This window comes from Amblyomma maculatum, chromosome 9, assembly GCF_055883805.1.
Source record: "Amblyomma maculatum isolate TAMU_Amacu chromosome 9, ASM5588380v1, whole genome shotgun sequence".
NCBI lineage: Eukaryota > Metazoa > Arthropoda > Arachnida > Ixodida > Ixodidae > Amblyomma > Amblyomma maculatum.
The window spans coordinates 34147833-34169840 of NC_139352.1; the positions used below are offsets into that span (position 1 = coordinate 34147833).

Below are 22008 nucleotides of genomic sequence, written 5' to 3' on the forward strand. Positions count from 1 at the left end.
TGCAGCTAGTCCATACTCAGCATTGTCCTTTGTGATTTTCATGGTCCCGTGACACGTAAGGCACCCAGTAGAACGCAGTAAACAGTTCACTGCATCGAGGTCAAGAATTGTGAACGCCGTCGACAAAATGCCTGGCGCACTAGGTGCCGTTGCCAGAAGTTCCGTTTTTCGCTTCGTTGCTGAAACTGATGCCAACTCAGCCGTTCTCTCCGCCGCTCGCTGCGTCAGAACTTCTCACTCTTCGCTTGACAAGAAGTGCGTGTTCACTCTTGTGCGTTCCGGTTGCAAGCTGAAGCTAGCCGAAACATCCATTTCGGGAACTGCCGAGGTGGCCACCGCACTCGCTGGACCGCGTTCGGGGGCATTCGCGGCGGGTCCGAGGTCGCCGTACTTGCCGAGCCGTGTTCCGCTGTTGCTGTGCACTCCGACGTTCGCCAAGGGTCCGCGGCGGTTGCCGCTGAAGACAGAGGCACTTTTCGACGCTTTTCGGCACGTTTCTTACATTTTTTGCCAAATTTGTGCACGGTGTGAAACTTTCGAGGCATCGTGACTACCCAAGCCTTGACAAAATGGCGTCGCCCGTGTTCCGGCATGGAGCAGCCAGAAACAGCCGCCGACCAATGAGATGCGGCCGTTTGAATTCGCGCCATGCAGGGACCAATGGAGTAGCTCTATGCTGCTTTTCTTTTTTGCTTTGTATTTTGTTTGCTGGGTAGTCTGGGATGCCTTTGCTTGGCGGGAAAGCAAGCCGAAAGGATGCTCCTTCGAATGAGACCAAGATGGCCGCGATCCGCCGCGAGGTTTTGAAACTGCGGACGCTACAAAACGGGCGAATCTGGTGCATTGCATGAGCGCGATCCTCGTCATTGGAGCTATATTATAGTCAATATTTCAGTTATAACACATCTTTGGGGGCTGAATTTTCGGTAATAGATGCAGGAAAGCATAAGGAATCCAAAAATAATAAAACTGAAAAATAGTTTTTTTCGCAATTTTTTCGTCTTCAAGACCCGGCTCCCCCGTTGCTTAAGCGCGGAGGTAAGCACAAGTCGCTTCACGACGCGGCGAGCAGCTCGGAGCCGAGGTCCAGGGAGCACCACGCGTGCACGTCTGCTGTCCATGAAGGCTGAGGAGTGACTGATGTGAGGGGAAAGACGCCGAGTTGAGGACGCGCGAGCGACACACGACTGCTCACTCAGGAGTAACACACGCTTGTGCAATACTGCCCAGTGATGGCCGCCACGTCCACAACTGACACGTCTCTCTCTCACTTCTTACTCTCTCACTGGGTGCATCTATGCAGCCACACCGCCTCCTCAGTGTTAAGTCGGATAATGCAGGCGTCGCCACATTTTGCACAAATCCTGGCTTTTCTTTCATTCTTAGCCTTTAATTGCCGGCATTATCGATGCATGCGCATACAAATGTAACAGTGCAGCAACTGTGCAAAAATACATTCTTTGTGAAGATTGCAGGGGAAAGTAAATTCAAAATGCACCAGCACAGCATCTGTAGTCTTATCATATCATCCCTCTGGTCTTCATACTTAGCAACTCTTGCTCAGTGTGCTGAAGAGTTTTCTAACTCTTCAGGTGTGTATTCGGATGCCTTAGCCTCCCTCTCGTCTTCAGCTACTTTTGAGAGCCTTTTGTGTCCTTTTAAGTGCTTTTTTGCAAATAGCGCACCATGTTTGATTGACTAACTTCTTTGTTATGAATCCGGTGACGTAATAGATAATGCAGTCAACAACAGTTGCATTGCAGTAATGGTGTTCGAATACTTCTTCACACTCGTAAGTTTCCTTTGCTGACCATCCATCTTATGTCTCAGCTGTTCCAGCTTTTTTAGGTCGGCCAGTCACAACAGCAGACTGGCTCCTTTCAGGAGCTGTGCAGTTCCCCAACTATGATCGCTTCAGCGAAGAATACAGTGAAGGCATTCAACATAGCTGCAAAAATGTTGGAAATGTAGGGCGTTCATTCTGGTCTCTTGCTTACCTTCTTAAAAAAAAGCATACCAAATAGTTTTGATTCATCTTAGCTGTGAGAACATATTTGAACATGCATTTAGTCAAGAGGTAAGCGGACAGCTCTCAAACTGACTTCAATGTCACTCGCAATCTCTCTGCAGTTGACTGGGTCAGGAAATGTTGCCATCAACAACTTCTTGTTCCCAGTTGTCGAGCCACTTGGATGCACTCTCAATTACTTTAAAGTCCTTGCATCCAAGAGTGAGGCCTTCTGGCAAGCGGCAGTTGAGGGCATGAAATAGGTTGGTAAGAAAAAGCGTAAACTCTATAGTTGGCTTTGCACTATAGAATCAAGATGCACCTCTTCGGCATAGAACTTTATGCCTTTTGCGACAGAATTGCTGAAAAGTTGAATGGCTAGTTTCACTCTCATTTTCAGCATAAATTCGTTCGAAGTAGTTGGGCAAGAAGAGCGCCTTTTGGTCCTTTGGAAGCAAAAACAGCTACCGGCTGCAAGTAGCTCTCCCCAAATGGTGAAAAAGCAAAGACGAGACAAGAATTTCGCCAAGACAGGGAAAATGGCACGATATATTATGCAGTGCATTTTCGTTTTAAGCTGGCGCACAGCATGGCATCCATGAGTTGGTTTTTTTTTGCCGTCTCGCCAGCGCGTGGCCGCCATGGTGGCTGCGCTGCAAGGCAAGGCGCGCTATATTACTGTGACGCCAACACATGGCTGAGCTGCCACAATAGAACTAAGATGCACATGAAGTGGGTACTCAATAAAATATGTGGAAGTGCTGCGTGAGAATAGTATGCGACAAAAAGCAGGAATAACAGCGCCGGCAGCGGCCAGCGTAATAGCGATCGGTGAGCTGTGCTGCTATTGTGGCTGCTAATCGCGCGTGCACAGTCGTATTGGATTGGATTGGATTGGCTTGGCTTTTTGCGGGGCGGACGGCCTGCATACTCTGAGATCAGTGCGCTTTTAATTCTCAGTAAACTGGCATTTTTAACGACCATTAACACTGAAATAATCGGGGATCTTGAAAATAGTGGTTTACTAGACACCCTGTCTAGGAAAATACCTCACGCACTCTAACTTCTCTGGGTCAGGGCAGACACTCATGGCTAAAACGTGCCCTAAGTACTTGCAGTTTCATTAATTGGCATTTTGCTGGTTTCAGCATAAGGATTGCCTCTCCAATAGACCTTATGCGAAATTGCGGCCGTCTATCGGCCGCCGCGCGCGTTTCCGCCATGTTTAAGGGTAGCTGAACTGAGGTGGGGCAAGTGGCATAGTAGGGGGTTGCGTAGCCGGCTGGGTTAATGCTCGTCGCTGATAATATCGATATACTGTTGTGTCCCTTGATGTACGCAAAACTAAATAAGGGTGTAGAAGAAAAGAAGCAGCAAGTTATATCCCTTGAGCTTTTTGTTTTTCTTGAGGGTTGTGTTAATCTGCTTTCGCATGGTTGTCACACTAGACGCACTTTCGATCAACGGCGCACCTGAATTGTACTCGGTACTAAGGCAGACGAAATATATTGCCCACGGTGTGTTAAATTTGCCTGTAGAAGGACTGCGCATCACCTTTTAGCTTAAAAGATCTGCAAGTGTGTTGTTCCTGATTTCGATGTTGCACCAACTCATCCCATCTTTTACGGTTTCATGCATACAAGCTGCCAACAGATTTTGCCCATATATATACATGCAGGTTTCCAGATAGAACACGTTTTGGCACTTCAAAGGCGCCAGACTGTCCTCTTAAATTCTATCGCGATATTCTAACGTCTTTATGCATTCGATTAATCGATGAATTGAATAGAGTCGACTACGTCCTGGCTTCAGTTGTTCAGATGCGTCTCCAGAACATGACTTGCAAAAGGAATGACTCAAAGTATACGTGGCAGCAACTGCCTCTACCATTTAGCTGCTCTCGTCTACCGCCAGTTCGCATGATTGTTACTGCTATAGTGATGGCGGTCACCCCGCTGTTTATTTATTTTTTTTTTACTAGTGCGAGATTTTTTCTCTGCGAGCTATTTGAGGTGCATCGAAAAGGAGTTACGCCTTAATTTGGAACACACCAATTTTCTTTTCTCCCCTCAATATTACCGAATAACGCCGTTTTTTCGTTTAACCTTCATGGCGCGCCATCAAAACAGTGTAATGAGGCAGGGATTGAAACCGTCAACCATTTGACACTATCCGCAGAGCAATATCGTTTGTAGCGAGCCTTACCGCACTTAGCAGTGAGGCTTGCTACTGCGACTATCACAGTAAAAGCAAGAATGAACGCACACGTCTTCCAATTTTATTTTGCCTAAAGATACCCATCCCTATAAATGTATGCATCGCATTTTCTATATGCCCATTGCTCGATACATTCTGCTACTTCCCTCAATTGCTGCTGGCAAATAATGTTTGTTGTTTTGCAATATGCCCCCCCCCCCCCCCCCAAGAAAAAAAAAGAAAGAAAAAACATGCATCACAGCTTGAAACTGATGACATTTGTGTTTTTTCAGGTGTCAACTGACTGCACTTCCCATAAATTCGGACTTCGCAAAATATTGTTACGGTGCACAATATCTAGATGACGAAGCGCTGGTGTGGTGTTCGGCAGCAATAAAAATAAAACCGCCATTCAACATTACACAGCCCGCTTGTGTTCGCTATGTTTGCACAAAACGATTTCGTGAAGAATGTCGCTAGTGTCGAATATTGCAATAGAATGCAGTGCTTTAGGTTTTTTCATTCAAAATCTTCACCACAAGCAAAGAAAGCCATTAAACCTCTACCCTCCCCCCCCTCTCTCAAAACTGAAAAAAGAAATAGAAAGCTTTTCTGAAATGCTAGAAACTGGTATAGAGTCTGAATAGTCTCCAATAGTTGGTACCTGTCTCACTACTGAGCTCATCCATGACATGGACAGCGAAAAAAACTTTTGTAATACTTCAGTTCCGTCAAGAATTCCGAAAAGAAAAAGAAAAATATGTGGCATTGGAGAGGAGAATGACTTTGCTGCAAAATCTGTGCATTTCATAAAGCACTGCTCGAATACACATCCACGAAGGAGCTTGACATTGTGTCTGGGTAGATGTGACTTCGCAGACAGCAGTATCATATATATATTGATTTTCATGAACTAGACCCACAATATGACGGCAACAGGAGCTACATGTCTGAGGAGGATCAGCGCCACGGGGTCATGTCGTTGACCTGTCGCTTTTCACCAGCACATTCATGTGGTTGGGGGTCTCAGCCAGTAACATATAGAATATGGGATCTGTTATATGGTTGTTTACACGCTAACGAGATACATCAGCAGCCAAACGTTCAGACAGAGGATGGGAACAGTAGTGCGCGCGCTGTACTGAGAATTGTGAAGGTCCATCGGAGCGCAGTGTTTATTAGGCATCAGTCCTAAATGAAAAAGAAATGATGCAACAACATTAAGTTCCTTCTTGTACGCGTATTCGTACAACATACTATACGGAACAGCTATTATCACGGCTAAGCAACGGATGCAGTAATGAGTTGAAACTTGCCTGTGCTGGACTCGAAAATATCCTGCAGCGGCTGACGCAGCGTAATGACATCGCAGACATCTTTTATACCCAGAATCAATATCAGTATGTTTTGCGCTTTCATGGACGCGTATTTAAGCAGTGTATCAAGGAATACACCGGAGCAGCAACGAAGCTTTTGCCGTTTTTAGCTATGCTGATGCCACCGTTTGCAAGAAGTTTTGGCAGTGAAGTATGGCTTCACAAGTCAATCGTCTATTATTCCATCATTTTTTGCTCTGAATGCGAACAAATAACAGGGAAATGACAGCACAAAGCAGATGCAACGAGCACGACGACAGTAGCCATAAGCGCAGCCGACTCACTCAATCCTTCAACGTGGCGTTGCGTAGCGCGGTTCGCTGAAGGTCTGATAGCAGCAATTTTGCATAAGGTCTATATGGCTGAATACCCTCTTCACATCGTGCAAGTGGTTCTAAAAGGACTCTCTGTAAATGATGTCATCGAGGTGTACATGACAAAGCTTGCCCAGCAGTCCTGCGAGTATAACGTCAGTCGTTCTTTGCCACACGGCTGCGCTGTTTACGAGCCCCCATCTACATATGGTTCCACTCGGCATGCCCGAAAGGAGTGCTGAAGGCCGTCTTTTCTTTGTCCTAGGCATCCATCTCTATCTGCCAGTATCCACTTGCCATGTCCACAACAGTGAAATATTTCGCCTTCCCAAGCTGCAACAGGATCTCGGGAATGTTGGCAAAGGGTAGGGGTTCACTCTAGTGACCTTATTAAGATCCCTATATTCAATTACGAAATGGTAGCTTCCATTGGGCTTCTCTACCAGTAAGGCTAGCACTCCATGGAAGTAAGGCTGGCACTCCTCATGGAGTGCCAGCCCCTGCACACTCTCCAATCTGTGTTTCCACCTCCTCCCTTTTGGCAAAGGGGATTCTATAGGCTCAGTGGTAGACTGTGGGAGCGTATCCAGTAGGTAACCGCCATTTGATGGCCTTGCAATGCCCAAGGTCTGTTCTGCTGGTTGAAAAGATTAAGCTATTCTCCAAAATGAGTCTTTGCACGACAGTTCACTGCCATTGTTCTCTTTATCTGCTGTGCTTGCAGGACAGTTCATTCTGCTCATTATCCGCCATGCTTTCCGTGGTCAGCTCTCGTTGCACGCTTGAATGGTCCATGCCTATGCATGGCCTGACAAATCCCTCATACTCCACAAAACTTGATGAATGCGTAAACTGACGCTGACACCAATGCCACAAAATGCACCTTCCACAGACAAAGGAAAAATTTTGGAATAATGGCGCGAAGGACGAGGACGAAGATCAGAAGGACACAAACACATTCCAAAATGTGTAACCAACTAGCCGGCACCTCAACGCTTGTAAGAGGAAAAATGTGTGTGCAATACGATTGGATTGTTAGCCTTTCAAAAAACGATTACGATGATAAAACAACGGATAAAACGGTGCTCATTGGTTTCCCGCCATGCGAGCATTTAATTAATGTTGTAATGGCCTTTTATTTTTAGCATGAATTACGGAAAAAAATGAGGCCATGCAGTGCGAAATGCAGTGGTTGTGTAATGACCAAGGACGGTGCCTAAAACCCCTCCAAGAAATTTATTCAGGGGCTTTATGGGTGCCTCGCTTAAGGTGGCGCCACTAGCGCCACTTTTTGAACTAGTCGATGCCGAAGTTTCGATCCTCTGTAGTTCCTCAATGTGCAACAGCTCAAACATCTTCAGCAAATTCTTCCATATATATTCTGCTTCTTTAGTGTCCATCTTTAGTGTAGGTTCATCAAAATCAACATTCACCAATTTACCCAGAAGTTTGTTTTTCCCAAGACATATGTCCTGAAGCATTAGGATGCCTACCCTGACGGGGATAGCCTCATTCTTGATAACTGTAATGAGTGCAGGTACTCCTACAAATCTGTTAACCTCTAGTCTGGATACCTCTATCACCTTCATCTGTCTGCTTTATACGGGCGACACAGATCTACAGGCCAGCAGGCACTGGCTCATCGCAGGGAGCACCATGGTTTCGATTACTGCAATGGGTATGCTTCTTTTGGGCCTACCGCTTATGTAATCTTGCATTGCTAACCGGTGTATTTCAGATGTAAAGTCAACAAACATGGAGACTTGATCTTCACTGGAATAAACTCTTTATTGGGCTGACTTGCACCCGCAAAATACCTTAGCAATCGGCGGTGGTGATAGCAACAGTCGTGCCCAGCTGTTGTCGGTCTATGAATGACCGTTGCTCCCAATGCTCAATTTAAAGGCGGTGAAGAAACATATATATATATAGAGCCGTAGACGGTGACTAGCAGAACCTGGAACATTGCAAACACATGCGAGTGGCCAGAATCTTCAAGACACATCTTGGTATATCTTGCTCGACAAAGAACATGAATAAACAAAAATACAGAATGGATCCGTGTGCCAGGATTAGTGATAAGGCTGCATGCTGGCAGCTGTCGAAAAAAGAAGAAATAAAGATTTGAATGGTTTGCGGCAGTATTTGCAACAACGTGCACAACAAGAACATCTTACTAGGCGCAACACCATTCTTTGTTAGAATCAAATACAAATAATGACCAGTGAATCAAATCAAATAAAACTGTCATTTCGTCGTGTGATACAAAAGGAAGCAATTGCTCTTGTTTGTAGAGCAGAGGTGAGTGGCACACTTGGAACAGTAGCTCATAGAGTCCGGTGCACTTCGAAAACATGCAGCACTGCCTCTTCTGGCTCCAAAGAACCCAGTGACTAACCTGAAAGAAGACATGCAATTATTAGCATTGAAACATTGCATGATGGCTCAGAAATTATACCTCATCTAGCCGAACGTCCTGTGTAGGAGTGGATGCCATTAGGCCCTTCCCCTCAATGGCTTGCTCAATGGATTTGTTACGGGATCTTCCTCTTTTCTTCAGCTGTTCTTTTCCTGCCATGCTGAGTTAAGTTGCCAGATCCATCTTAAGTTCTGCTAAGGAAAGAATCTTTGTTGCAGGCTCAGTAGGGGTATTTATGGAATTTCTCCTGTACAGCATTCAAGCATTGACAGCATTCAAATCGAGAATATGAAAGAGAATGCAGAAATTATACCTTTTAGACCTCAAATAGGGATGGTAGAGCAAGATGAAGCAATCCAAAAGATTAACACCTCCCATGTGGTTATTGTACACTTTTGTACATCGTCGCAATCAAAATTGCATTGATGGGTCAGTGATTCGCTCCATCAAAGTCCATCGCGTGCGGTAGAAGCTCGGTAGATGGCCCTTTTTCTTGTAGTTAGGAAAAGTATCTCCAAGAAAATGCAACTTCGCTGCCTGCATAAGCTGAGAAAACTCGCGTGCTCGCTCTGCTCACACCACCGACAGCCTCTGAGCGACATGTTAGGCATTGCTGCCAGCCCATGCTTATCGAGATCATGAGAGAGGTTCATGGGGTGATTGATGCTCACGGCAGACACTGTGGTCAGCATAAGGCGCATAAAGCTGACAATCAGCCCTACTCCATAGAGAGCCCTCTGGTTATCTATAGGCAACAAAGCAGCCAGGGTAGCCGAAGTCACTTATGTCTCATAAAATAACATATTGTCACGACTCAAGCCACAGGGAGCCGTCAAGGTACACGGTACGAGAGTCAGGTTTGCGTCTAGCTCCGATGACAGTGTCCAGCACTAGCGCGCCGCTCGTGCCAACAACCGCTTCGTCGTCGTTGGCACCAAGCACGGTTGTTGCGCGGCATAGGCACGTGGCATTATTCCCCCCGTGAAAGAAAAACATCGTCCCGATGACAAGGTGAGAGGAGAAAAAACAGTTAGGTGTGAGGTGAACTGTACAATAACGCAAGGTCTCACTTGCAGGAAGTGCTCAGTCACGCGAAAAGTGCGGCTTTAAGCGCACCACATGCACAATTTCAGGCCGCTGACGCCGAACACTGACGGTCACAGTTCCATCTGGAATGACTTCATAATTAACGCCGTTTAAGCGGTGTAGGACTTTATAGGGTTCGAAATAGCGGTGGAGCAGTTTCTCGGTGACACTCACTCATTGCCATGGTCATTTTGTGCCTGACCCAAGTAGATTAGGGGGAACACCAACTCCTCTACATGTTCGTCAAAGACAATGTTGAGTGGCTTCTGGCCCTCACCCAGTGCCATGACTAGCGAGGCGTCGTCGTCAATGACCATTGTCTCTTGGCCTAGTGTCATTGCTGCTGCCACAGCCATGGGGTCGTTGCGATCTTGCTAGTCAATGGTTAGCTTTGTTGTGTCTTCCGATATTGGCACTGCTTGTGCACAGATTTCGTCGATCTGATGCATGCCAACCTTGACGTTGTACAAGTGATACAATTCGCTCTTCATGAGGTAATCCAACCACAGTATGAGGTCTTCTTTCTTCACCATGCCTTCCACATATGGTGTCTTGTAGATCATGCTACGCTTGATGTTGACATGTAGTGCAACGTCGTTGGCATGGTGGTTAGGCAGCATGGCGACTGTGCTTCCGACATTACTGGGCATGTTGACAATTGGACGAGTGATCTGCTGCTGGTCTTATGTGTGATACAGCAGCTGTTGAATCTGCATGAAGGGGATGCATGGCGAGATGAGTTTCTCAGAGTCACTGGCTGTGTTGAGTGGTGGCAAATGCGATGGTTTTGGTGGGTAGACGTAGTCATTACTGGTAGAGAAGTTAGGAATCTTGCCACTGCGAAGTGACTCACGGCAGGTGCGGCAGCATATGAAGGTTTCCATAGGGCGCCCTGGGAAGGCATCTCAAAGTAAGTCGCGGCTGTTTGAAGGTACCTTGCTGAGATTCTTGGTGAACCATAGTCGATCGCACACTGAACGCATTGCTCCGAATTCGTTCTGGACGAAGTGTTTCTCAAAGTAATTGGTAGCCGACTGAAACTGTTTCAAGACTGTCTGGGCATCCTGTGGTTCATCAACATCCATTACGGTACTCGTACTTGGTTGACTTTGTCGTTGTCGGCATTTCTCAGCTTGCTTTGCCTTGGTGCCAGAAGATGTGCTGAGGCGCTTCAAACGCTGCGTTTCATGATTCTTTTGGCGCCTTGTTCCAGGACTCTGTGGTGAAGGGCGAGGCTTCAATTCTTGACGTATACGTGTAGCCTCCCTCGATCGCTGCTGCCGCTCAGCCACTCTAGCGTGTTTCGTGTTGGGAGACAGCGCAGCACTAGCCATCCTTCACGGCCGGTGACCCGCAGGCAACCGAGACAGATGGCGCATTGCTACTTCAACCCTATAAGTGGCCTTTGCATTGTTCTCTGATCATCCATCATGTGCTGTCACTGAGCTGTAAAGTGGTGACGAGTTTCGAGAATGTTCTAAGCATTGTCTCCAAGCATTCCAAGCATTGATCACAATTCATATTTGCCCATAACCCGCATATGCCGTGATAGTTCCCTGTGATCGGTCGAGACTTCTGTGACATCATCTCCACCTCGGCCAATCAGAGCAGCTGCAAAAGCGTGACGCTTTTGCTGATGACAACAACGATGAGCCATTAAAGACTTCGCCTTAAAACCAGGTATACTGTATACTCCGTTTCATACATCAAGTGCAACACTGCCAAAGCTAGAGCTCTTGTTTGCATTCCCAGCATCCGCAAAGATCTGCACTTCGAAGATATCCAGGCACGCGAAGCAAGTTATTGCAAATGTATATGTTTGGAATAGAGCCCGTTTCTGCAGAAACCACTCGGCCACGAAACCAGCGCGTAGTGATACGCCTCCTTTTTTTTTTGTCTTGCGCACTACTTGCGCAGCTTTCACTGCGTTGCACCTGATTTATGAAACTGAGTATAGTTATTTCCAAAAAGCCACTATACTTCACATGCATCAACAGGATTTGCCCTGTTACTTGCCAAGGTTCAATATTGAAAACAAAATGCAAATTTGACAGACGCACACACACACACACTTTTGATCATTACATAAAAAAATGGCCTGACAAAGTAGCACAGACACAAACTGAGATGATAATTAAAGATATTGAAGGAGAATCTGAAAAATTAAGAAAATACACAACTAATAACAAGACAGTCTTCACTGTCAGAACAGAATTATGGAGGTAGCTATGGCTGTCCTATTGAATCATGTAGACTTTCAATTCTACTCCAAGCATGAGTACAGCTTGAAGCATAAATCGGAAGCCACTGTGTGTATGTCATAAGGGCCCCCAGACCATGTGTGGTGGGTGCTTTTTGTACCCGCCCCTCTGACATCCGCACACTGGTTAGTGTAAAAAAGAACTGCAGAGCAGAAATAGAAATAGAAGCAAGAAGCTTAGTTGTCCATGCGTGGCATTACCATGTCCAGGGGAAAGGGGATGCTAGTGGTTGAGCCGATGCAGAGGCTTTGGACCTTTTAGGTCCCTCTACAGAGGCAACACACAACTTTAGCCACAGTTTCCCATAGGCGGCACGCCAGGCTGACACGACGGGGAAATCCACATTCGCATTTTCTTATCGTTCCCTCCATCTTTTGGTTTCCTATCCAAAGTAGCAGGCTTCTTGGGACCGCGAAATATACAACAAACTATACCTCATGAAACCAATCATTGCAGAATGGAAATTATGCAGTCATCAAAAGCACTTAATCAAAGTATTATCGCCTTTACATTGGACACACACATTTGACACCTAGTTTCATTCTGAAAAAGATAAATCAATAATATGAAAGTTCTAGAGATGAACTGATGATAAATCACATTTCATTATCATGTAAAAAACTAAAAGAAGGAAAAAATATTTCACACAGACTGTTTCATTCCACAATGCTCCTAGGAAAGAATGCACTTGTTGATATGTCCGGTGTTTTTAAGTTTCTGGGGAGGAACAATGCATCCAAACTAGCTGTGATAATCTAACTTTTTAATCCTCCATAATGAAATACAATGCACCTTGTGTTTGGTGCGTGATAGCCTGAATCTTTTATGCAACATAATATCCAACCCAATGCAACAAGCATACTTAATCTGTATTCAATTTTCTGAAGTCGGCAAATGCTAGCCGTCAGGTGGTGGTGGTCATGGTTTATTGAATAATTAAAAAGGAAGGAAAAGATTGTTACGGACCACGGCAACTGCTATTTAAAATCTGAAGCACCCAAGCTGCGCCCGGCGGGAAAGAAAAGAACCCTTATGAAAAACTTCATGAAATTTTTGCAGGTTTTTATTTGCTCAGTTGCATTACCGAAATCAAACTTTCTGAGAGCGCTCCGTATGGAGTCATTGTGGAGTTTCCCTATAAAATTTTGCCACTGATTTTCTGGTGTGAGCTTGATGTCTGATGAGGCTATGATGAAGTCGTAAGGAATTGTTGTTGGATACACATGATAATTTTTTGTGGAATAGTCGCAGAATGTTTGCTACCGATTTCTTAATATGAGTGTGATGGCTGAATGTGAGGCTGTGGTGCAGTCTTTTGAGGGATTGCGGTTGAATGCATGTGAGTTTTTTCTGGAATATTGCCAGAAAATTTGCGGCCAGTTTCTTGAGGTGCATTTGACGTCTACATTACAACCACAGGAAAGTGCAGAAAAAAGGGAGTAGGAGGGGCAGGAGAAGCCAGGGGATGGTAAAGCAGGAAGAACAAGAGAGGGAGAAAGAGAAGGTGGAGGAAGGCGCACAGCAGCGAGAATTATGCAATGCCATCTAGGAAATTGCCAAGAAGTTGCACGATGTCGCTCAAAAACATTTATTGCATTCTAATAAAGAGAAATAAATATAAAATTTCAAAGGTGCTAGGGCCAACTATACATTTTTTCACAAACTCACTCCCAGCAGGGCGCATAATAGCTGTGGTTGCTTATGCACCATAATATCTCGTATAACTATAACCATAGTCCTTCAATGCTTTTATGGTCACGAAACTCCGGCTAAAGTTTCATATAGGGACAGCGCGTGCAGCTGGGGGCGCAGCTGGTCTAGTGGGGGCATGAAACGGTCGCGCGAGCCTTGTACGCAGCGGTTTCCCGGCCGGCAAGCTCGCATTCTCTTGGTATTTTTGCTTTTTGGGGGTTGTTAGCTGGGCTTTTCGTGAACGCTACTTCACTCATAACCTAAAAGCAAGGGTGCAGCAAGAAAATACTAAAAACCCTGTCATCGACAGTGGCCGCTAGCAAACCCTGCTGGCTGCTGTTTTCTGATGAAACACGCCCTTGCTTTTTGCTTGTTATGAAACTGATTCTCGTACATGAGTGGTACGTGACTTTTACGCACTTTTTTACTGCAACTTGTGTGCAATGCCACCTCTGGAAGATTTAGCGTAAGGTCAGTAATATATCTTTGTCCCTGCGCTGCGACGATCTGGGCAGACCTTGCTTCAGAGTGCATAAAGAGGTATGCTTATGACTGGCATTGCGAAACACTGCAAGCTCAATGCCGCCGAAATAAAACGCCACGGCACATGACGTCAGCAGCCGCACTTTTGAGAATGCTATTTTGGAGATTTTTTTTTTTTTTTTTTTTTTGCTGACACTTGCGAAGGTGGCCAATTCAGATGCTGAAGCCATTATAGTTTTACTTTTTCACGCTGTGACGATGATGAAGACGCTGGCGAAGACTATGCTGGCTATAGGCACCAAGAAGAGTTCCCGTGTCTATAAAACAACATTGAGATACAGATGTAGATGATTCTTTAAAATCTAAGTGATAATAAGGGAAACATAAAATATATTGAGAAACTCTATTCAATATACGGCAACGTGTTCGTAGTAAAAATAAAATAATTTGATACAAAAGAACATTTAATGACAAATGCTTAAAGTTCAACTAAAAAAGGCAAAATAAGAAGCCATTGAAAAACACACATCATTTATTATGTGTACAAAGACACGGGATAGAAAATGTGAATGGAGCTATTTACAAATAATACGAAGATGAGCAAGTTTTTACGTTAGCAAATATAGAGCACACCTGCTCCTCAGAGACACCAACCAACCAGGTGTTCAGGAAAAAAAAAAAAAAACTTAAGGTGGCAGCGATGCTCACATTATATAGGCTGTCAGAAGGGCTCCTATTAGGAAGGCTTCCTGCCACCACTTGCTGGGCATGCAGACCGGCTTGACTCTGGACTTGCGAGTTCGTGGCTTCGGTTTGCTCAGATACGATGGTAGGCCTTCGAATATGCGTGGGACGGCGCCGGGTCTGAGTTTCACTTTCTCGCGCTTCAGAGACACAGATTCTCCTTTCACTACAAAATCTTCAGTCCGAATAATATCAGTGGGGTCAAAATGCCTTTCGCAGGCACGGACATGCTTTGAGGCGAAAGTGAATCCGCCTCTTTCCCGTCTTGGTATTGCCCGCTTCCATTTATCACGCTGCTCGGCATCGCTCGGTAAACAGAACAGCGAGGCCTTCTGTTGCCTGCCTTGGTATCCAGAACGGCAACCCGTCACACAGCAGGTCTTCGGCATTGCAGGCTAACGTGTCACATTCACTGCTGTAAGAATGAAAACAAACTTAGGAGCGAAAATAACAGCAGCCGCACAGGCGACGTCGCGCTCAAAAAGGGCTCTGCCCGTGTCGATGTTCCCATCGCTAGCCCCCATCGTACACCTGGCGCCGCCTCGCGGAAGGCGCGGTCAACATAGGAAGCTCTCCCATAGCGTTACGGCGGAGTTTCGTGACCAGAAAAGCATTGAAGGACTCTGCTATAACCAACGCCTCCTCTAGGAAGATGCCAGGCAGGTGCCGCTCTCGCCCATTGTCGTCAGCCGGCCGTGCGGCTGCGAGATTTGGCCGTGCGGTGGCGCCCCCGTCTGACGCTATCCCGCTCTGCTCTGGGTACGGCTGCTCGCTTTCCCCGTAGTGAATATGTGTGTTCTCAAAAATTAACGCTGTTAACATAGGTGTGCGCACGTGGGGGGGGGGGGGGGGGGGGGGGCTAGTCTGCCCCATCGGACCGTCAGTTGTAAATGTTTGTTTCCATACATTTTTTTTTTTATATATACAAGAACTACTCACTTGTCATGTTTACTTGTGGAAATTCGATCGAGTACTCAAGGAACCGTTGTGAGAATGCGTCGTTTTAAGCGCACTCTATTCCTTTTATGTCTATTACATCACGTCAAAATAAACGTTTGATTACAATGCTCAGCTTCGCGCTGCGTTTTGGCCGTAGAGATTTTGGTGGAAGGTGGGGGGAGGCAGCGGTGCTGTGGCAATACGTTGCTTCCAGTTCCCCTAATGCAGAACCCTGCGCACGCACCTTGCATTAAACACAACTGGAAAACATTTGCAGCTCCAATTTTAGCGACTTTTTTCAATTTCGCCATTTTCCGTTTGGGCCATAAACAAGAAGGATAAATTATGCAAAAGAAACAAATTATTTTCATGTCATGGTACAAGTTTATTGACACATATGCTCCCAAATCCATCACGGTTTGAACACCTTCTGGGACAGGAGTTCGTACTTCCAAATGCATCACAGTTTGAGCACCTTCCGAGACAGGGGTTTGTGCTCGAAATTCCTCGAAACAGAGTTCCTGTCTGTAATCCCCAGAGCATAATTTGAAAATTGGGCTTCATGAACTTTTTTACTATCAGTTCAAGCAGCTGCTGCTGCCGGTGGCTTTTATCCTCACTGCCACAGGTGAGGATGGGCACGTGGATTAGGATGCTGATGCTTCTTTCCGCAGAGACTTCTAAAGGCTTTGGGATGGACTTTTTGTGGAAAAGCACCGTGTCTGTGAACCTTTTCAACGCTATTAGTAGCTTCACCAGCTTCTTTCGACCATACAGTTACTAGTAAGTCCAGCCATCGGTATGCGAGGAGGGAGGAATAGTTCGCGCGCCACTACGCTGTATGCGTGTATTCAGAGCCAATGGATGCTTGAACGGGTAATATGCCTTCCGCCACGTTTCGCTGACCCGCTTATAGCACAGGCCTCCCCGATCTTGGTGAGCAATAAGCCCTTGAAGTGGCGTGTGTGCCTTTGCCCCTTGCATAAGTGCAATGCAATTTGCACAGGAGAGATTCTCTGATGCTGCTCTAACAAGATAACCTCCCACCAGAGTGACGCTGGCCACATCGGGTGTTGGGAAATTTGGTCTTGTCGAAAGACAGTCTTCTTTAAGCCGCTCCCCTGCAATTTGCAAAAACTTCTCTGCAGTTCCCAAGTCTTTGCGGACATTCTGCTGTGTTGTGATGAGTTGCTTTGAAGAGAAAGAAGAAGAACTTTGAACATTACTTCCTTTAGATGAAGCAACAATCCCAGTTTTCAGCATCTTCTCAAGTCCACCCAATGCACTTTTCACGTCCAGTGCATCATTGCATCCCGCACTTCAGTGCAAAAACCCAAACATTGATTCGATCGGGTCACTAGACAGTTTTCTTGTCAAAACAAACTTAAACTGTTTCGCAGCCAACATGTATCTAATGCATTGAACATTTGACTGTGTCGTGAATACCAGGGCGTGGTAAGTCTCTGCTGAGGAAGTTCTCAGGGAGACTTGCATTTTTGATGTTTTCCATGTAGCTGAGGAAGTCGGTCTCAAGCCATTCCAGCCGTTCGTCATCAACATTAGTGTAATGTCGAGCATCAGGATTGTTGAGGTGGATGTGCTGTTGGCAATTGCTCACATCCATAAGTGTGAACCATTTTTGTATGGCCACCATGAATGTGATTGTAGGCTCCACTGAGGCAAATTCCATGTCACAGGTGTGACCTGCCTGGTCCTTCAGATAGCTGAGTGCAGCAGTAACTGGAGCAGAAAACAACTGCACGGCCAACTTCACATTCATCTTTTCAATATTTGAAGGGTACAAGTGCTTCCGTGTAAGGAATCGAACTGGCCTTACAGTAGAATGCTGTTGCATCTTGTAGAGGGTCTTCAGGTGCTTGGAGGATACTTCCTTCTTCCCACCCATCTCCTTAGCCAAAAACTGTGACCTAATATTTTTAATTATATGGCTTTGATCAAATGAAAGAAAAAGTGTTTTTGAAGGATCTGATGAATGTTGGGCCTTTATCTGTGCAGTACCATCGCACAAAACGTCCATAGCTGCAACATTGATTTTATGGTTATCAGTGACAACGCGAACAACATCAAAGCCAATTTCCTGTGCCTTATTGATTACATATCGTATTGTAGAAACAAGCTGTACTCCAGTGCACCCCTTTGTGAAGAAGTATCCAGCAGGTATCTTGTAGCGCCCGTGTCGGCCACACAGTAGAAAACACAGAAGAGAATTAGCCAACATATTCTTCTCAGACTCGGGAACGAGGTGCTTTAGGTCCGAGCTCATATCTACATCCCCAACAAACGCATCTCTTTGTTTGTGGTATTCCAATTTTTGCTTGACTCGCATCTCGTTCAGTTTATGATAGTCATTTCCATGATAGTCATTTTGTTCAGGAGGTTTTCCATGACTATGAGAAAAGTTTGCTGTTGGTTTGCATACATACGGCGCTCTTCTGCCTTCTCACACCTTTCCTCAGCACGATCTTGAGCACGGAACCGCCTCTCTTCTGTTTTGTCTTCAGCCTTATGCTTGAGTTCTTCCCTAAAGTGCAGTTCCTTCAAGGTTCTCTCCTTCTCCCAGGTAATGCGCTGTTCTTCAATGGCAATGCGCCTTGATTCAATAAGGAAGTCCTTTTCTTTGATATATTCATCATGCTTCATTCTTTTTTGCAGGAACTCGTAGTCCGCCTGCTCCTGCCTTGGAGCTTGAGTTCTTTTTCCTGTAGGGTACAACAATGTGTCCAAAAATGCAGCCTCAGTAACAAAGCATAAAAGCAACCACACCTCTCTATTAGCAAAAGTGGATGCAAAAAGCGGTTTATTATGATTGTGCGTGACACTGGAAGCATTGTGGTCTTTTTTTTTTTCAATGCATCAGTGGGAACTGGCAAGAGCACTTGACTTAAATTCAGGTAATTTTAATTTCGTTCAGCTAAACACGTCAAGTACTCTTGCCTAGTTCCCATTGATGCATTGAAAAAAAAATGACCACACTGCTTCCAATGCCATTAAGGTAATCTTAATTTCTTCCAGCTAAACGTGTCAGGTGCTCTTGCCTAGTTCCCATTGGTGCATTGAAAAAAAAAACACACTGCTTCCAGTGCCACACAAAATCGTAATAAACCACTTTTTGCATCCACTTTTGCTTATATAGAGGTAAGCATAATGCGGAATAATGCTGAGTTATGATTTTGCATGTCATCAGGAACATTCTATGCTTAAGCACAATATTCAGCAGAATTGGGGTTATGAATGTGGACAAAAATAATGCACTCTTACGTGCCAACAGAGCGATGGAATTGCACTCATAACTCAGACCTCCTGCTCTTGATTGTCGATTGCCAAAAATGGTAATCTGTTGCTAGACCAATTTAGAAGGTCCTTAAAACAGAAAACAGCCGTGAAATAGGACTGACTGAAATATTGCAGCTCGCTAATTGGGAAAGTGACTTACCGGTGCCGCGTATGGGCTCGCTCCTAGCTGGAGGCAGCATGTCCACGTCGTCCTCCACTGCCTGCCGTGACGCAGGCATTGATGGGTGGCTAGTGCTTGCCAGCGAAGGTGCCGGGCTGGGCTCAAAGGAACCACCACTGTCTGCATTGAGCTCAGGCAGTGGCGGAAGTTCCTCCGGGACGTAGTCGTGTTCGGTGCTGTTCGCAATTTCTTCAAACAACTGGCTTGCTGTGGGGCCGCTAGCTCCTCAAGTTGTACCATTGAAAACATGAAACCCAATTAAGGTGTGTTGAAATCCAAGGCTTCGAAATAAAATCCAATACCACAAAAGTGCGATGACATATACTAACATTCTATGTCTAAGCCGGCAGAACTGTCAAGCCATGCCCGAGCGTACGCCTCGGCTGCGGAATCCCTCGCTGCCGGCGCTGAACATTTTATGCCAGCGGATGCGCTTCGGCCGCCAGTTCTTGCTTGAACCTTTTTGAACTGTTTAATTTTGTAGCCGTTCTCTTTGGCAATCGTCAAAATTTCTTCAAGCAGCTGGTCCTACTCCGAGTACTCCTCCTCGGTTCCGGACCTAAGAGGTGCCAATGAAAACAAACTGTTGTACTGGCGTTTCTTTTTCACATATCGTGCTGTGCATTGAAGTGAAATGACAAAATGACTCACCTGCGAAGGCTTCTATCTTTCTCGGCATGCTGCGAGCGCAGTAGATCCGTCCGCTCCAGCACAGTGCGGGCAGTGAAGGCTTTGTTTTTTGCCTCCGACAGGCGCATACCTATATGCGTCCACCGCACTGCGTGTCGTATGCAGTCTTCGAATGGATTGCATTCTCTCATGTCACGAAGCATATCCAGATCGTCGCTTTTGGAAAAGCGAATTCGCTGGTCAACAGAACCAACAGAACTCATGCTTACAACTTCACAGCCTTCCCCCTATACCGGATTGGCTCTGGTTGGCTGCCAGCTTGCATCTGGCACTCTAGCCACTTCTCGCTCAACTCTGGTCTGGCATGATCTCGCGAGATCGTTGCTATGGCGACGACAAACGCTTCTACGTCAGACTTAACAGCTGAAAAATCGTCCTTCTATCTAAAAAAAAAGGCAATTTGTCCCTTGAAACTTTACGCGAGGGTAAGATTAGGTAAGCTGAAAGCGAATACAACAGTTTAGAACACGATATCGCGCCGAGGAATTAGCGGCGAAGCTGTTATTGCTATGAAGCGGGCGGGCAGGGCGTCGCCATGTTGTAAACTCTACGTGCGCCAGCAACGTGAAGACGCCAGCGTGAAAATCCGAATCTCACGTACGTCCGTGAAACTCCCGCAGGCTCTTCACGTTCTGCACATGTGCACTGGTCACATGTAGGCGCTTCACGTACGTGAAGCTTCCCACATATGTGACACTAAAACTGTCTAAATGCCTATAAACTATTTCTGTGAAATAGTATAATTCTAGTTCTGCATGCATGCTTTCCTTGTCAGGCAAATCTGCTACGCAGCAGCGCGCATTCTCTAGCGAACAGTAACGATTGCTCGACGACAGCTAAGAACACATGCATGAAATAAATGAGGGCTTTAACTTCGTAAACCTCCAGTCTGCGTACGGAAGTGATTAGCAGTCAGTGAAACCAACTCAGTGAAATTGTTTACAAAACTGGTGACCTGGTGCACAGACGGCTTCTGCAATTTGGCACCAAGCTGTATCAGAATAATTGCGATACTTATAGTGCCTGTGCTGCAGATCCCAATGGACCTGCTTGCAGTCGACGGCATCAATAAGGCACTCATTAAAGCCTTGAACGGTGGCATCACGTAGTACCCCAGCTCCACTCTTTCTTGCCCGGATGCGTGCTTTAAATACACGCCGGAACGTGTCCCGCAGGTTTTTCCACCCCTCCTTTACTTCTGGAACTGCGAAGGCATAAAGAGCACATGCCGGTAAACCCGCTACAAGATAAAAGCCTGTACCGTATTTCTGTGAAATAGTATAATTCTAGTTCTGCATGCATGCTTTCCTTGTCAGGCAAATTTACTACGCAGCAGCGCGCATTCCCTAGCGAACAATAACGATCACTCGACAACAGCTAAGACCACATGCATGAAACAAACGAGGGCTTTAATTCGTAAACCTCCAGCCTCCAGTCTGCGTACGGAAGTGGTTAGCAGTCAGTGAAACCAACTCAGTGAAATAGAGGCTTTACAAAAGTTAGTGCCATCTAGCATACCTGCCAACCTGAAGATTTCAAAATTCGTAAAACCTCCGCGACGGGGGGGGGGAGGGGGGGGGTGGGGGGGCTGTTTTTTTTTTTTACTTCCCGAGAATTTATCTTTAGCGACACCCTTGCTCCTTGCTCACTCACCCACAAGCAAAATCCGTGTCCCGTAGAGTAATGAGCGAAAACTCCATTGTGTCTGTCACGATTTATTTTTGCAATGCTTTTGCAGTTGCTGACTTCGCCTGCTTCAAAAACTTCTCTGTGTAGGCTTGCTCAAAGCAGGTGCCACTCTGGTGTCCTTTCACCATCAGCAGACTTTCTAGAGTTTTCTTGGAAACTGATGAGCGAAACTCATTTCGAGTTTTGTTGACAGAGCTGAATATTCTCTCACATTCAGCGTTACTGTGGGGAATGGAGAGTATGCCCAGCATAACCATTGAGATTCTGCGGAATCTGGGCGATCCGTCGACATCTCGAATGCTTCCCAATTGCGACCACTGTATGTCGCACCTTGGCTCATTCAGTATGTCTGCTGGAATCTGGTAAGCTTGTATGTTGGCAAACTCCACTTTGAGTGCATCAACTGTTTCTTCTCTTGTTTCACCACTCTGCTGGGGCAGAATAGCAGGAAATGCCATAATGAAATGGAGTACACTGCTGAATGAAGCAGTTTCTACAGCCTGCACTTGGGCAACTTCAGCCATCTTCAGGCTGATGTCTTCCAGCGGGAACTTGTGGCGAATATAATCGCATGCTGCAGTGAAGTAGAGACGTACAGCCGAGAAGAACTGCTCTTTCTCATTTGAGGTTAGCGTC

The 22008-nt window shown here is 45.9% G+C and overlaps 2 pseudogenes across 1 annotated transcript in view; one reads left to right on the forward strand and one right to left on the reverse strand.

Annotated features, from left to right (window-relative positions):
• The window catches only part of LOC146178806 (uncharacterized), a 72555-nt pseudogene that overhangs the window by 13075 nt on the left and 37472 nt on the right, over positions 1–22008 (forward strand). The window lies entirely within an intron of this gene.
• On the reverse strand, positions 8142–8691 carry LOC146178807 (uncharacterized; annotated as a pseudogene).